At 38.8% G+C, this 16,376-nt stretch overlaps 1 protein-coding gene across 2 annotated transcripts in view; it reads right to left on the reverse strand.

Moving 5' to 3' along the window:
- Positions 1 to 16,376, reverse strand: part of STIM2 (stromal interaction molecule 2) — a 133,038-nt gene that overhangs the window by 67,941 nt on the left and 48,721 nt on the right. The gene's annotated exons all lie outside the window — the stretch shown is intronic.

Raw genomic sequence — 16,376 nt, forward strand, 5'->3', positions numbered from 1 at the left:
AAACCTCTGTAAATGTTCACTAAAACTAATAAAATTTAATAATAATTTAAAAAAATAATAATAATTACAGTAATAGATAATAGCCCACAGAACGAAACCAAAATCCAAGAATCCACTCTGATATAAATTAAGAAATGCAGATTATCAATCTTCAAAATAATCACAAGGCTTTTTGGAATTCAGTGTTTTTCTAATTTCTCTTTTAAAGATATGTGTTTGTTCTCTCCAATTATCTTGCGAGAACAAGGTTTATAATCTCATATATTAGGAGTCTTTTTACTGTTTCTTGATTCTGTCTAGTTAAGAATTCTCAGTTCTATTCCATTTTATTTGTTTGCTCTGTGCAACACACTTACTCTCCAGATCAGAAATTATTCCATTGTTTTAAATTCTTTTTTCCAGATCTCAGCTGTGCAATAGGAAAGAAATTAATGCTATTTACTCTGGTGAAATATGACTGGGAAAAACTAACAAGTTACTAACAAGTAATTAAATCATGAGTTCTTAAATTATAAATTATCCTGTCTTATATTTAGTTATATCTCTTGCAAACAAAATACTGTCCAAGAAGTAATGATTATTTATTTTAATGGAAGTACTGACAATGCAAAAATAATAAAATGACTTCTGATGTCTGCCTAATGAATTAACTTGCAAAATAGTCTGATATTCTAAAAGACCAATATAAAACCTATTTGCCTTTTAATCATGCCTTCAGTCCACAAATGCTACTAACATAAATATTGCTTTTATTTACTATTTCATCATTCATACTTCTGCTTGCTATTAATATGGGAATGCAACATTTAATCCAGCAATTCCACTACTCTGAATATACCCTAAAGAACCACCATCTAAACAGATATATGCACACTCATGTTTACTGCTGCATTATTTACAAGAGCAAATAGATGGAAGCAACTTAACTGCTCCTCAACAAACGAATAGATTAAAAAAATTATGGAATATTCTTACAATGGAATACTATGAAGCACTGACAAATAATTCATGAAACATTACTGACCCTGGAGAACACTATGCTGAGTGAAACATCTCAGTCACGAAAGGACAAATACTGCACAGCACCACTGTTAAAAAGTGGGTCTGACATGGGGACCTGGGAGGAGAATAGAATAAAAGTGGATAGATAGCAAACAATGCATTGGAACAGATGAAGGAAAGAGCTATTTAAAAGCAATACATGATTAGGCATTATATGTACAACAGCCAGAATAAGAGGTACATTGCAAAGAGGACTAGGCTGGGGGGAATTAAGTGTGCAACTTTGAAGGAATTTTTTTTTAAAGTGAACTAGGGGAGGGAGGGAAGGAAGAAGAGGGGGTAAAATGTGCAACAATGAGTGAATTAAAATCTAACTTCTCTAAACTTCCATTAAAATAGTAATTAAAATTTAAATATTTTATAAAAAATTAATTTTTAATAAAATAATACCTACATCTTTGAATAACAAATACAGAAAATGAAAACAGTATTGTAAACCTTAAAACAAGAGCCCAACGTTACATAAAAGTGATGCTTTATCTATATTTGATAATAGCAAGATATTACCAACACACTTGGAAATTTAATAAAACTTTCTAATTCAACTGTAATATACTATCCTAAACAATTGCTTGGATGTCTTTATAAACTTTCACTGAATTCATCAGCTATCAAACATTATATTTTATTCAATTTTCCTTACAGAAACGTCACATGACAAAAATTCACAGGTACTCCAAACCACAAGAACTCTACATGAAGAAATGTCACTACAAAAACTACACTTTCCCAGCCTTTACGGAAAAGTTTTCCAGTAGCTAGTCTTCTTGATCATTACTAAAGTAGGATTAATATTTGCCTTTATAGGGTGCTTAAGTCATGTGCCATGAATCAACTATTTTCTTAAGTTTACAAGTGTTTGGGGGCCATATTTTTAGTATTTCAAAACTAATTTTGAATGCATACTGCATAGTTTTTCAATTTCAAATTTATTTTTCTCCTCCTGTAAGAACACTTATAAAAACTCCAATTTATCATCTTTCACAGTATAGATATTTCTGAGTAAAAACAGTTACAGTTTCAACTTGTCAAAGTAAAAGTACCATTCAGTAGTTAAAAATATATACTGGCCTGTAGCATTCTGGAAGAGAAGACTAGTGAGGAAAATTTATTTCCGTATCTAGTGGTGAGATTCTATTAGTCCATTTCTTTATAATAAGTACCAAAATTGGATTTTAAGTCATTATGTTTTGGAACTGCTATTATTCAATCTATTCAATTATAAAATTCTCAGTGGGGACTAAAAGAATCCCTTGAGAAAATCCATTTATAGTCTAAAAGTTTTGGGTTTCAAGTGTGCAGAACATGCGGTGACTGTCTGCTAGGTACTCTTCATCTGTTTTCTTCTATGATGACATTCCTACCTATGGTTGGGGTCATGTCATTGTTAGGTGACATCTAGACAGCTCCAACTAACATCAACCATATACACACCAGAACATTCCTGAGTCCTGTGCTATCCTCACAATTATTAGTGTGTTTCAGTCAATTGTTACATCCACTGAGTCACTCCAATTCTGCCACTTTCCCTCTGATACTGGTCCTCTACTTGGCCAGACAAGACATCCTTCTCCTGACAACATTTTTAAACCATATGAGATGAAGCACCCTTGCCTCAAAGGGGCATTCTAGCTATACTTTCTCCAAGACAGATGTGTTCACTCTTCTGGCAACTCCAAGTACATTCAGTATTCTTTGCTATACCATAATTGAAACGTATCAATTCTCTGTCGGTTGTTCAAGAGCTTCTTGACATTTATTTTTATCTTTTCTTTCTTGTATTTTTAATGATTCCTTCCTTCCTTTCCTTCTGTCTGTCTCTTTCTTCACACATGATGTAGTAGACTTTTAAGCAATTAGTGCTTAATATATTAATCTATTCGTTAGGAAGTCTCTAAACTCAGGTAGGATAGACATACTTTGGCTCTAATGGACTTGTTTTAATTTTCTTTCGCTTCAACTTGAACTTGCCTATGAGCAACGAATGATCTGTTCTCCAGTCAGCCCAGGTCTCAATCTGGCAGCAGTTATGATGTTCTCCAGGTTCTTTCCAGAGATGTAGCGGATTTGATTCTTAGGTATTCCTTTTGGCAAGGTCCATATGTGTAGTTGCTGGGAAAATATATTACCAATAAACAAGTCATTAGTCTTCAAAAACTCTCTCATATGCTCTCCAAGGGAGTTTTTATTAACAAGGTCTTATCTTCCAGCCTCTTTGTTTCCAACTTCCGTAGTCAAATCACTGGTAATTTAGCAATACATCTGAATTCCATATGTGACTATTTTCAAGCTATTAAATTTGGCAAAAACTTTTAACATTATCCTTCCCTGGCATTAGCAGCTGGTGTGTAAATTTTAATAACAGTCCTAATAATTGGTCTTCCTTGTAGGTTAATAAATATTATCCTATCACTGACAGCACTGTAATTCAGGGCAGATCTTGAAATGTTCTTCTTGGCAATAAACATGAAATTGTTCCTCTACCATTTTTGGCATAGCAGACTACATGATTATCCCATTCATGGCCATTATCAGTGCATTTCGGCTATCTAATATCTAGGATATCAATCCTTATGCATCTCATCTCACTTTTTCTACAACCTCTAATTTTCTTAAATTCTTATTTCATATGAAGAATACGTAGTAGACAACATATTCAAATTATTAATGGGTGTATGCAAATGTTTCTTCTTGAGTCAGGGTACATGAGTAAATGAAGGTCCTTGAAGCTATACTCTACCCACATCATTTAAGCTATGGTATTAAGTGCCTTCCAACCCCACCTGAGAACTCTGGTGGTAGAGTGGTTGGCATTTGCACTGCGAACACAAAGGCAAGTGGTTCAAATCCATCAGCTGCTTCGCAGGAGAAAGATGGCCAGTCTCATCCTCTCATGTGCTTTACAGTCTTGGAAAATGCAATGGAGGGCTAGGCTAGCAAGAGTCGATTCTGACGTGACAGTACCTAACAACAAACAATAAATGTGCTGTAAAATCCCCCTAAAATAACTCCAATATTTTTATTAAGGATCAAATGGTACATGGATTTTAAAAAATTACCTTGTAAACTTTCACTCAAATCATAATTTAAAGAGACACAGAAAACTCACATGTGGATAAACAGGCAAATACACTAGTAGAAATGAAGTAAGAGACCTGCTAATTGTTGTTAGGTGCCATCGAGTTGAGTATGACCCATAGCAACTCTATGAACAGCGGATCTGAACCTTATTCTAGCCTGACACTTCCTGACACTCTAGAGCCCACTGCGGCAGTCACTGTGTCAATCCACAATATTGGAAGATGCTAGGATTAATATATTGAATGACCCAGAAAGCACCAGAAGAGAGATGCTAAGACACATGGAAATCACCAAAACAGAGGAACCAAACGGAAGATCAGGGACTTTCTTTCACAGCTGACAGAAAAGAAAAAGGAGGAGAAGAAAAAAAAAGCCTCTCCCTAGAGTCAAATTTGGACTTATAACACCCAAAACTGTGAGATGTATCTGTTAAAGCTACATACTGGAGGTATCTCAGTTATAACAGCTCTAAACAGACACTAGTACTGAAAGGGTGGGGTGCTTCCCCAGAAGACAGTTAAAACAGAGAATCAGTATCAGAACTGGGGAATGCAGAAAGGCTGAAAGATGAGTTAATGTGTTTGCATGTGGGGAAGACATGATTCTATAGGAGCCAAAGAGTGGAAAGTTAGGGACTAGTGTGTCTTCCCCCCAATTCCATCCCTCTATGCCTGTGGCTATAATCTCATTAGAGAAATGGGTTAAGTTAATGAAGCAGTGCTAGTGTAAAGCACCTTGAGGTAACCTCTTTTGGCGTGAAAAATTAATCTGAGAAGCCAAAAAAGGGTAAGATAATTGCCAAGATATAAGGACATTTCTAAGGACCCAGGAGACAAGCAGAAGAGCAAGGACCTTCCTTCAGCGCTGTCACAAAATGAAAGCCTTCTCCTCTAACCAGAGTCCAGACTGCCAGCCTCCTAAACTATGAGAAAACAGGCAAAACTATAAAAAGTAAAAATGTCCACCACTGAGTTGGTTCCAATTCACAACGACCTTCCACTGGGTTTCTTTCCTTTTTTTCTTTTTTTTTATTAATTTCAATGAAAATTTACAGAGACTTTGGATTTCCATTCATTCATTGTTGCACCTTCCTTCCCCTCTCCCCCCAGTACACTACCCTCTTGGAAAAGTAAAAGAAAAATTCTTTCATTGTTTTTTAGTCCCTCCCCCCAGGTCCACTCCACTATGCAGCCTTCGCTCTGGACTCCCATCATGACAAAAATACCTACTCACATATCCCTTTTAATCCGTTTTCTCCCTCATCTGTTTCAATGAAGTATATATTATTTAACCCATCTTTCTCAATCTCCCCCCAACCCTGATGTTAGTCCTGTTTTACAACAGTGGCACCATGCAGTATTTGTCCTTTTGTGACCGAGATACTTCACTCAGCATAATGTCCTCCAGGGTCACCCATTTTGAGTAATATTGAATGAGTTCCTTGTGTTTCAATGCAGCGTAGTATTCCACTGCTTCCACTGGGTTTCTGAGGCTGCACTAGTTTACCCATTTCTCTCCTGGAGAAGTGCTGGAAGACTCTAAACAGGAACTTCCTAGTTAGCATCCCAATATTGAGCACAGTATACCACCAGGGCTGTTTGTTAAAGTCACACACTTAGTACTATACCACCACAAGATATGTCTTGAGGAAAGTGCAGTCAGGCTGCTCCTTGGAGGCAAAGATGACAAAGCTTCAATACACATACTCTGGGGATGTTGCTAGGAGAGGCTATTCCTTGGAGAGGGACATCATGCTTAGAAAGGGGAGGGTCAGTGAAAGAGAGGAAAAGCCCTGAGGAGAAGAACAGACACAGTAACTACAATGAGCTCCGAACATGAGGATGGGACCAGCTTCAGATCTGTTCACAGGGTTGCTTGTGAGTCTTACTTGACAGCATCTACAACAACAGGCACCTTCAACACCTCCCTCCTGCCTTCCTAGCCTGAGTTACAGTGATTGCTTACCAGTTCACAAAAAGAGCCTCCATGCTTTCCCTCCCTTAAGAGTTTAATCATCCATATGAACCATCAATGCTACTGAATTGCTTCCAGTTCATAGTTGTCCAATAGACTGAGGCTGGGAATCATAGTGGGAGGTGACCGCTTCGATCTTCTCCAACAGAGCAGCCAGTGGGTTCAAACAGCTGTCCTCTGCTCAGCAACCCAGCACCTACTCTATTACACCACCAGGGCTCCTTTAGTAATAATAACATAATAACAATAAAAATAATCTTTTAAAAATATAAATCACATCGCTACTTTGTTCAAAATCCCCTAAAAAGTTTGACCACCAAAACTCCTTATCAGGCCTCGAAGGTCCTACAAGGTCTGGTCACGGACTTTATCTAGCTCCTACCTTTCTCCGGTTCCCTCACTGCCTCCTGTCCACTAGCATTCCGACAGGCCCCAAAACATTAAGAGGCTATTCCAGCCGCAGAACCTTAACTTTGCTGATAAGCATTCTCTAAAATAGAGATATTTCACCCAGATATTTACCTAGTTCACTCTCATAACTCAAATCTAAAACCAAGTATCACTTCTTTGAAAGTTCCTGACCATACAATTTAGTCCCATCCCTATCTGGTTACTACCTGTCCTGCTACACTGAACTATTTTTTTATCACAACACTTAACTCTGAATCTGCAATTGTGTGATGATAGATCCGTCTATAAGCTCACGTGTCCAGCTAGTCCTTACTCATGTCCCTACAAGAGTCCTCAATGAGGACAGGAAATCATTCTGTCTAGCCCCTTACCTCAAAAGCCTAGGACAGTGTCTCCAAAACAAATACATTTTGATGATTTAATGAATGAATGGAACAAACAAGCCTGATTTTCCTCATCTGCAATAAATCCACTACTTAAAGGGAAAAGTACCCTTACTCAAGATAATGTAAATATCTTTTTACTTTTCCACTAAAACCAGAATAATATAAATTACTCAATTTAAAAAAAAAATAAAGTTCTATAGAGAAAAAGACGGCATATGTAATTTCAAGCCAATCAACAAAGCAAAAAAGACAGTTAAGCATACAGATTTATTAAGCATTTAGTTGTGTGATAAATACGGCTCCTATATTTAATACAGTGCAAGCAAGGTATCACTAGAAACTGGAGTGATTGCTTTTTGGGCATTCTTGAAAAGCACTCATAAGAAATGAGACAGAGTCTTAAAATATGTATTTACCAACTTATGCTTCCCTCTCTCAAGAGCTTCCAATTACACATCTAAAAGAATGCAGTTCAATGTCATGGTCAGATTCATGCAATTGAACATGCTCATGAGAGATTTTAGACAATTGCAAAACTATGAAAGCAGATCAGTGTTCACTATCTCACACTGCAATCTGGGATGTGCTTACCTTTGCTAAGGTCACAGGCTCTGGATGAGTGGGGATGCAGCTAGTACACAGAAACCTATTGTTATTCATTGTAATAGAACTGTAGCCATATCATTAAAATGCTGCCACAAAAGATATGGTACTGGGCAAAACATGGAAAACAATGACGTTAGAGTTCTACAGGTGTGCCGTATGTAACTCAGAAACAAATGCATAGATAAATTAGAAAGACAGAGAATTTCTTGGCTCTCCCCCCCTTTGAATGATCATGCTCTGTCACCACATCAAACCTCTGTCCTGCTCTACCATTCGCTTTTTCCTAAATCCCAATGTGAATGGCACTGTCATTCAAATTCTGCACTTTTGTTGGTGTAGGTGCCCTCGTATGCCTCACAGCAACCCTACGACGAACACATCTGTGTCCTGCCCTATGGACGCGGTGCTCACCATCAGCCCTTTGTCAGTCATTGTGTCAATATGTCTCACTGAGGGGCTCCCTTTCCTTTAGTGACCCTCCACCTGTCCTTTTTTAAGAACCAGCTCCTCCTGACCACACGCCCAAAATACGTGACACCAGCCTGCCTCCAAGGAGCACCCTACCCTGGCTGCCACTGACTCCAAAACACATCTGTTTATTCTTTTGACAGTCCATGGGAGATTCGGCATTCTTCTCCAATGCTACAACTCAAAGGCCTCTATGATTCTCCTGTCATCCTTAGTCTCTGTCCAACTTTCAGATGCATAGCAACTAACTGCAAAGACCGTGGCTTGAATCAGATCCATCTTAGTCTTCAAACTGACACTATCACTCTTTAATCCTTTAGAGAGGTATCTGGTAGCAGATTTACAGAATGTAATGCTTTTGTAATTCCTTGATTCCTGGTGCCAAGGGTGTGGACTGTGAATCCAAACTAGATGAAATTATTGACAACTTTCCATTTATCTATCATGCTTTTGTCTATTGGCCCGGTGGTGAGGATTTTTCCCCACTCAAATTCTTCATAAGAAACAAGTAAAACAATCAAAGAAGTTTTCTTTTACTTTTCAAAGAGAAGAGTGTACTCGGGGAGGGGTGGGCAGGGAGAAAAGTACAATGAATGAATGGAAATCCAAAGTCTCTGTAAATTTTCATTAAAATTAATTTAAAAAAATGATTAAAAATGAAATAATATTTACTGTCATTCAGCAATGGAGAATTATTTTATCAGTAAATAGTTTAAATACCTTCTTACTGGCATAGCAAAAAATGTTAACACAATAATCAATACAATGATCCCTGGAGAATACGTAGTGACGACGGAAGGATGCAGCAAGACCATAAACACACAGTCAATAAAACTGAACTCAACAAACTGCTGTCACGTCAGAGCCAACTAGCTCGTAGTTTATCCTCCCATGGAATTCCAGGGACTTCAAACCACGATGAAGTCCATTAGAAGCTGAGCTGCTAATCCGAAAGTGGTGTCTTTCTGACTGTTCTAATATACCAGTCACACCTTGGGAGGAAGACGGGCAATCTACTGCTGATGATTTACAGCCTCTAGAAAACTAGTTGCGTGAACTGGTTCTGACAGGAGGGAAACGAGGGTTCTCACTCACAGTAAGTATACAAAAAGTATTCCCCAAGTGAAAAGAGTTCTGGTGGTTTCATTTGAGTGCAAGCTTATAAATCATATGTCATTCAATCTTTCATGCATATTTTGTTTTTAAGTATTAATTATATAATTAATGTCATTAAATTATCACAAAGTCTAATCAATACCTATTGTATATTGACTCTCTTCCTCCAACTTATTTATTAATCTTTATTCCCCTCCCCTACTCTTGGTAACCATAAAAAAAGAGATTATTCTATTACTAATAAACTTTTCCTTACATTTTTTATAACGGTGGTCTTATACCCTAATTAGGGAGCCAAGTGGGACCTCTCTGGTGGTTTGAATATAGCAGTCGTTCCCTGGCGGCCCAGTGGTAAGAAGCCATGTTGCAATCTCAAAGGCACACAGTTCTAATTCACCAGCTATTCCACAGAAGAAGGATGGGTAATCTCCTCCCGTGGGATGTACTGCCTCTGAAAACCTACTGGAAGGTTAGCTAGGAGTACGTTCCAACTTGATAGCACACAACAACCATGGGATAAAGATGGGCAATCCTCCCTCCATGCGATTTACGACCTAAGAATTCTCTCTGAAGAGTCAGCTATGAGTCAGTTTTGAGTCCAAGGCAAAGAGTGAGTGCTACCATACTGCATTTTGGTGACTGACTTATGTCACTCAGCAAAATTTCCTCTGGATTCATCTATATTGTGAAGTGTTTCATGGATTCTCATTCTTTAGTGCTGCACAGTACTCAGCTGTGTGATGTACCACTGTTTATTTAGTCATCTGACTGTTGGTGGACACCTGAGTTGTTTCCATCTATTTGCTATTGCAAATACTGCTGTCGAAAGCATGCGGATGTATACACCTGATCATGCGGCAGCTCTTCTTCCTTCGGCATATAAACCGAGTTGCTGGATCTTCTAGTACTTCCATTTCTAACTTTGTAAGGATACTTTCCATAGTAGACGCACCATTTTACATTCTCACTAGCAGTGTCTAACAGTTCTAATAATATCCTTGCTAGCACTTGTTTATTGTGTCTTACTAACCTTTGCTGTTGCTCAGGTCAGAGGATATTACATTGTACTTGATGTGCATCTTTTTAACAGCTAAAATGGTGCTCGGAAAGGCAGCGGGTCAGCGACGAAAAACTCTCAAGCAGGTGAACTGACCTGGGGACTGGACAATGGGCTCTGATGTATCAGGAAGTGTGAGGACAGCACAGGATATGACAGTGTTCAGATCTGTTGTTCATAGGGTCGCTATGACTGCACCTAAAATAACAGCTACTGATTTCAAGCATTTCTTCATGTGTTTGGAGGCCATCAGAATGTTTTCTTTGGTTAAGTGTCTTTTCACATCCTCTGCCCATTTTGTAATTGTACTGCTTGTCTTTATATTGTTGAGTAATTTAGAGTTTTCCACAAATTTTAGACATTAGTCCCTTGTGAGATAAATTCAGGGCAAATATTTTTCCCAAGTGTGCAGTGTTGGTCAGTGTCGTCAAGTCGAATGCAACTCACAGCAACCCTATATATGCAATGTGTAGGTTCTCTTTTTTACTTTCCTTGGAGAAGCTTTTTAATGCACACAAAGATTTGATTTCAAGGAGTTTCCAACTATATACTTTATCCTCTGCAGATTGTGTATTTTCAGTTATATCTGAAAATCTATTTATACTATCGGTTGATTATTATTGTTGTTAGGTGCCTTTAAGTCAAGTACAACTCACAGTGACCCCATGAACAGATTTGAGCTCTGTGCTATTCTGTGCCATCCTTAAAATCTCTGACACACTCAAGAGCCCATTGTAGCAATCCCGGTCAGTCCTTCTGGTTAAGGGTCTTCTCCTTCATCATCCCTCTACCTTTCCAAACATGATGTCCACCTCCAAAGAAGAGTCTCTCCTAGCAACCTTCCCAGAGTATGTGAAGCGAAGCTTTATCATCTTTACCTCCAAGGAGCAGTCTGCCTGCACCTTCTCCGTGATATATACATTTGTTCTTTTGCCAGCCCAAGGAATATTCAGTACTTTCATCTAACACCACAGTTCAAAGGCATCAATTATTTTGCAACCCTACTCATAGTCCAGTTCTCAGTAATAAAGCAAGTGATTGAAAAAGTCCATAGCTGAATCAGGCCTATCTTAATCCTCAAACTAACATCACTGTTCCTCAATAATCTGGAAAGGTCCCTGACTGCAGATTTTCTAGTGCAATATGTGATTGTGATTGTTGTTGTTGTTGTTGTTTTTGTTAAGTGCCGTTGAGTCATCTGCAACTCATAGCAACCCTATTGCAACAGCGCTAAACCCTGCTCTATCCTGTGCCAATCTTATTGTCTCGGACACACCTACCCCCATTAACCTAGTCATTGACTCAATCCATCTCATCAAGGGTCTTCCTCTCCTGCACTGTCCCTCCACCTCCCCAAGCATGACGTCCCTCTCCAAGGACTGGTCCCTCCTTGCAACATGTCCAAAGTATGTCAGAAAAAGCTTCTGAATCCTTGCCTCCAAGGAGCAGCCTGGTTTAATCCTCTCTAGGACGAACCTGAATGTTTTCTTAGCATTCATGGTATATTCAACACTCTTCTCCAGCATCAGAATTCAAAGGTATCAATTCTCCTTTTATCATCCCTTGTCATTGTCCAGTTCTCTAATGCACAGCAAGTGATTGCAAAGGCCATGACCTGTATCAGGTGCACCTTAGTCTCCAGACTGACATCATAGCTCTTCAATACTTTGGAGAGGTCTCTGACAGCAGACTTTCCCAATAAAATACGTCTTTTAACTTCCTAACCATTGGTGCCAAGAGTTGATGATTGTGGAGCCAAGCAAACTAAAGCTGTCAACAATTACAATCTCTTTACCATGTATCCTGATGCTACCAATTGGTCCAGTGGTGAGAATCTTTGTTTTCTTGATGTTGAGCTTCAATCCACATTGAAGGCTGGAGTCCTGGACCTTCTACAGCAAGCACTCAGGTCCTCCCCAGTTTCAGCAAGTAGGGTTGTGTCATCTGCATAATGCAGACTATTAATGAATCTTCTTTCAATCCCGATGCCACATTTCTCCTCATAGAGCCCCCCTCCCAGATAATCTGTTCTGCATATAGACTGAAAAGACAGGGAGATAGGACACATCCTTGACACACACTCTTCCCAATTTTGAACCAGGGAGTGTTTCCTTGCTCTGTTCTGACGACTGCCTCCTGGTCCAAGTATAGGTTTTGCATAGGCACAATCAAGTGTTATGGGATTCCCATTCTTCTGAGAGTCAGCCACAGTTTGTTGTAATCCACAGAGTCAAATGTCTTCGCATAGTCAATGAAACAGACAGACATTTCTCTGGTACTCTCTGCTTTCAGTCAAGATCCATCTGACATTAACTATAATATCCCTAGTGCCATGGCCTCTTCTAAATCCACACTGCACTACGGGCAGTTCTCTGTTGATGTGCTGTTCTAGTCATTTTTGGATAATCTTTAGTAGAATCTTTCTTGCATGTGACAGCAATGATAGTGTTCGATAATTTCCACACTCTGTCGGATCACCTTTCTTTGGAATAGGAACAAATATAGATCTCTTCCAGTCAGTAAATTTGACCAATTTTTTTTCTTCAATGGTCCAACACACCTACTCCTTTTCTTTGATGATCAGTTTTACGTTTCATGCCTCCATCTCTGATACATCTTGAATTAGCTTTTTTATGATATGAGGTATGAACCTTCTTTAAATCTTCTGCAAGCAGATAGCCAGTTTAGCCAGCACCATGTTAAATCTATTAATTCTACTTAACAGATTTCATCTCTTTGTCAAAGATTACCTGTCCATAGGCAGATTAATTTATTTCTGGCTCCTCAATTCTATTCCATTGGTCTATGTCTTCGTTGACAAGACTTTTTTAAAAAAAAAAAAGCAATGCAAGCATTTACAGTAAGAGTTGTGTGCTGTACTAAGTACAAAAATCCTTAGAGCTATTAAACTAACAGAGCTCTTTTTAGTGAAGGGAAGGAGTAACAAGAATGAGAGTGAGAGTGAGAGAGAAAAGGTAAAGGTCCTTTAATATAACTCCTTTGGCCTTACTTGACCTTTGCAAGCAGACAGACATGTTATTCTATATCCTACAGTCCCTCCTACACATCTTGATTACAGATCGTATCACATCCTTTAATTACTTGTTAATAGGTGTTTCTCCACCAACAGTCTGCTAACACAGGAAGGGGAAGAGAACATATTCTTCATCTGTATATTCTCAATACTAGATACAGTACAGATTAAGTTATTTACCAAAACCAAAAAAGTTAACTGTATATTACGGATTGAATTATGTCTCTGCAAAATGGTTATTGCAAATCCTCATCTCTATGCCTGTGGTTTTGCTCTGTTAATGAAACAAGATTAGCGTAGGCTGTATCTTCAATCTCTTTTTAGATAGATATAAAAGAGACTGAACAAGAGAACAGAACAGAGAGCCACACAAGTTACATGAAGCCTGCCTAGGAGAGGAGGTCAGAAGTGATCAGACCTTCACCCAGAACCAAGAGAGGACAAGCAAGCCTTCCCCAACAGCTGGCACCCTGATTCTGGACTTATAATCTCTTCAACTCTGAAGAAATAATTTTTTTAAAAAAAACACCTCCAGTGATGATATTTCTGTAAGAGGAACACTAGATAAGTGCTTGAGACACGAAGCAAGTCAGCTAAAGCAATCTCCTCAAGCCCAATACATCTAAAAGTCAAAGGAAAAAGTTACAATTTACTGTAAGCAAAAGGAAAAAACAAAATTATCCTGCAAAACCTTTCTCAAAATCCAGTTTTTCATATTTCCACTATATTCCATATTATGTAAAACTCAAAGTTAGTCTTTCTGCCTACAGTCAATTCATTTTCCCATAATAACTCTTCTATACAAGTTTTCTAAAACAAGAAGCTGTAATAGCTTCTAATCTTAGTGCAATGGTGATAAAAATGCTAAAAACACCCTACCAGCTCCCACACAGGGAGTAAACATTGCTAATCCACAGTTGCTATAATAATATCTTTCTTTTGCTACTGAATCTAGACGCAAACCAAGCATCCTTCACACAGTGCGCCTTCCAGGCAACCACTCCTAGCTGATAAGCCCTGATGTTGTTATGTGCCATCGAGTCACTTGCGACTCATAGCGACCCTATGTACAATAGCCCTAAACTCTGCTCTGTCCTGTGCCAATCGCACTGTCTCCGACACTCCCATCCCGATTATCCCAGTCACTGAATCAATCCACCTCATAGAGGGCCTTCCCCTCCTGCGCCATCCCTCCACCCTCCTAAGCATGATGTCCTTCTCCAAGGACCGGTCTCTCCTCACAACATGTCCAAAGTTGATACATGAGTGAAATCATAGTCATTGCCAGGTTTGAAGCAGCTCATTAGGTTTAAATTTCAAGGCTCGAAGGAGTCTGGAGTTTCTAAAAATCCAAAACCAAACTGAATGCCTTTGAGTTGATTCTGACTCAAAGCAATCTCAAAGGGTTTCCAAGACTGTAAATCTTTACGTAAACTGATCCCTACAAGATTCTCTCTTGAAACAACCAGTGGATTGGAAATGCTGGCATTTCAGTTAGCAGCTGGCCATTCTAACCTCATGCCCCACAGCTCCTTTTTCCCTCTCCAGGTGACTCTACCTCCCTCTAGTGCCTAACTCGATGTCTCTGCCAGCTGTATCTCTATCCAGTGTCTCCACCTGTGCTGTGTTCATGTTACCTTCTAAAAAAGCAGAACAATGGCTATTTACTATTCACTTGCTACATGCAAGGCATGGTGACCCAGTGCTGAAAAGAGATGCACTGCCAAGCCAAAGGTGAGTGGTTTGAATTCACCAGCAGCTCCATGGGAGAAAGATGGGAAATTTCTTCTTGTGCAATTTACACCTGTGAAAATGTGCTGGAGTTAGTTCTGACTCAATGGCAATGAGATTAGTGTCCTTTAAAATAAAACAACTTTCATTAACTGGAAAATGATCCAGAGACATTTAGAGGACCAGAGCTCTGATGGCCTAGTGGTGAGGAGCTGTGCTTAATCCTCAACCATCAATTGGTAAACTATTGTTACATCATCTAACAACCACCCACAATAAGACAGAAAAGCTAAGATCTGTATACCGAGCAAAACCTGGAGAAGCTGGACAAAATAAAGAAAAATGCACCATCAAAATTGGATGAAGACTCAACAACCCACATTGCACAGATGACACAACCTTGTCTGCTCAACTTGAAATGCTTGCTGCAAAAGATCAAAGACAAGTCTTCAATATAGATTACATTTCAACATCAAAAAATAGAAATCCTCACCACTAGATCAACAAACAAGAAATATCAGGATAAATGAAATAAAGACTGAAGTTGTCAACAGTTTCATTTTACTTGGATCTGCGTGTTGCACTGGGAAAATCTAATGTAAAGGCTCTCTCCAAAGTGCTAAAAGAGCAAGGGTGTTAGTTTAAAGACTAAAGTACACATCATCCAAGTCATGATATTTTCAATTAATTTCCATACATTTGAAAGTTGAACTAAAGATGACGTAAGAAGAATGATGATGACATCAATGGTGCTAATCTAATGAAGATGGAATGTTGTTGTTATTGTTCTGTGCCATCAAGTTGCCCGCAACTCACAACGACCCTATGTACAATAGCTCTGAAGCCTGCCCTATCCTGAGTCAGTCTCACTGACTCCAACACACCTATTCCCCAGTTACTATGTCAGTCCATCTCATCCTGGATCTACCTCTCCTGTGCTGTCCCTCCACCCTTCTGAGCATGACGTCCTTTTCCAAGGACTGGTCCCTCCTGACCATGTGCCCAAAATATGTTAGATGGAGCTTCAAAATCCTAGTCTCTAAGGAGAAACTTCGTTTCATCCTCTCCAAGACAGACATATTTGCTCTCTTGGCAGTCTATGGTACGTAATCAGAAAATAAGGGCTTGGTGACAGAAATGAGGCTGGAGCTATAATGATCAAATTTTGTATTTTCCATTATTTATTTATTGCAAATACTTTTTAAAAAACACACACACACAAATGGTGACTTTATACATGGACCTCACCTTATCAGCTGCATAAGAATCAGACTATCTGTGGAATGAATCACTGGAGAAGCCAGGGCAGACTGTGGATCAGATCATCAATTATTCATAAGCAAGTTCAAAATGAGGCTGAAGAAAATTAAAACAAGTCCACAAGAACCTAAATATTATTTTGAATCTATTCTATCTGAATTTCAAAATCATCTTAAGAACAGGTTTGAAG

Source organism: Elephantulus edwardii, unplaced genomic scaffold (genome assembly GCF_000299155.1).
Source record: "Elephantulus edwardii isolate Elephantulus edwardi_28Jun2011 unplaced genomic scaffold, EleEdw1.0 scaffold00250, whole genome shotgun sequence".
Classification (NCBI taxonomy): Eukaryota; Metazoa; Chordata; class Mammalia; order Macroscelidea; family Macroscelididae; genus Elephantulus; species Elephantulus edwardii.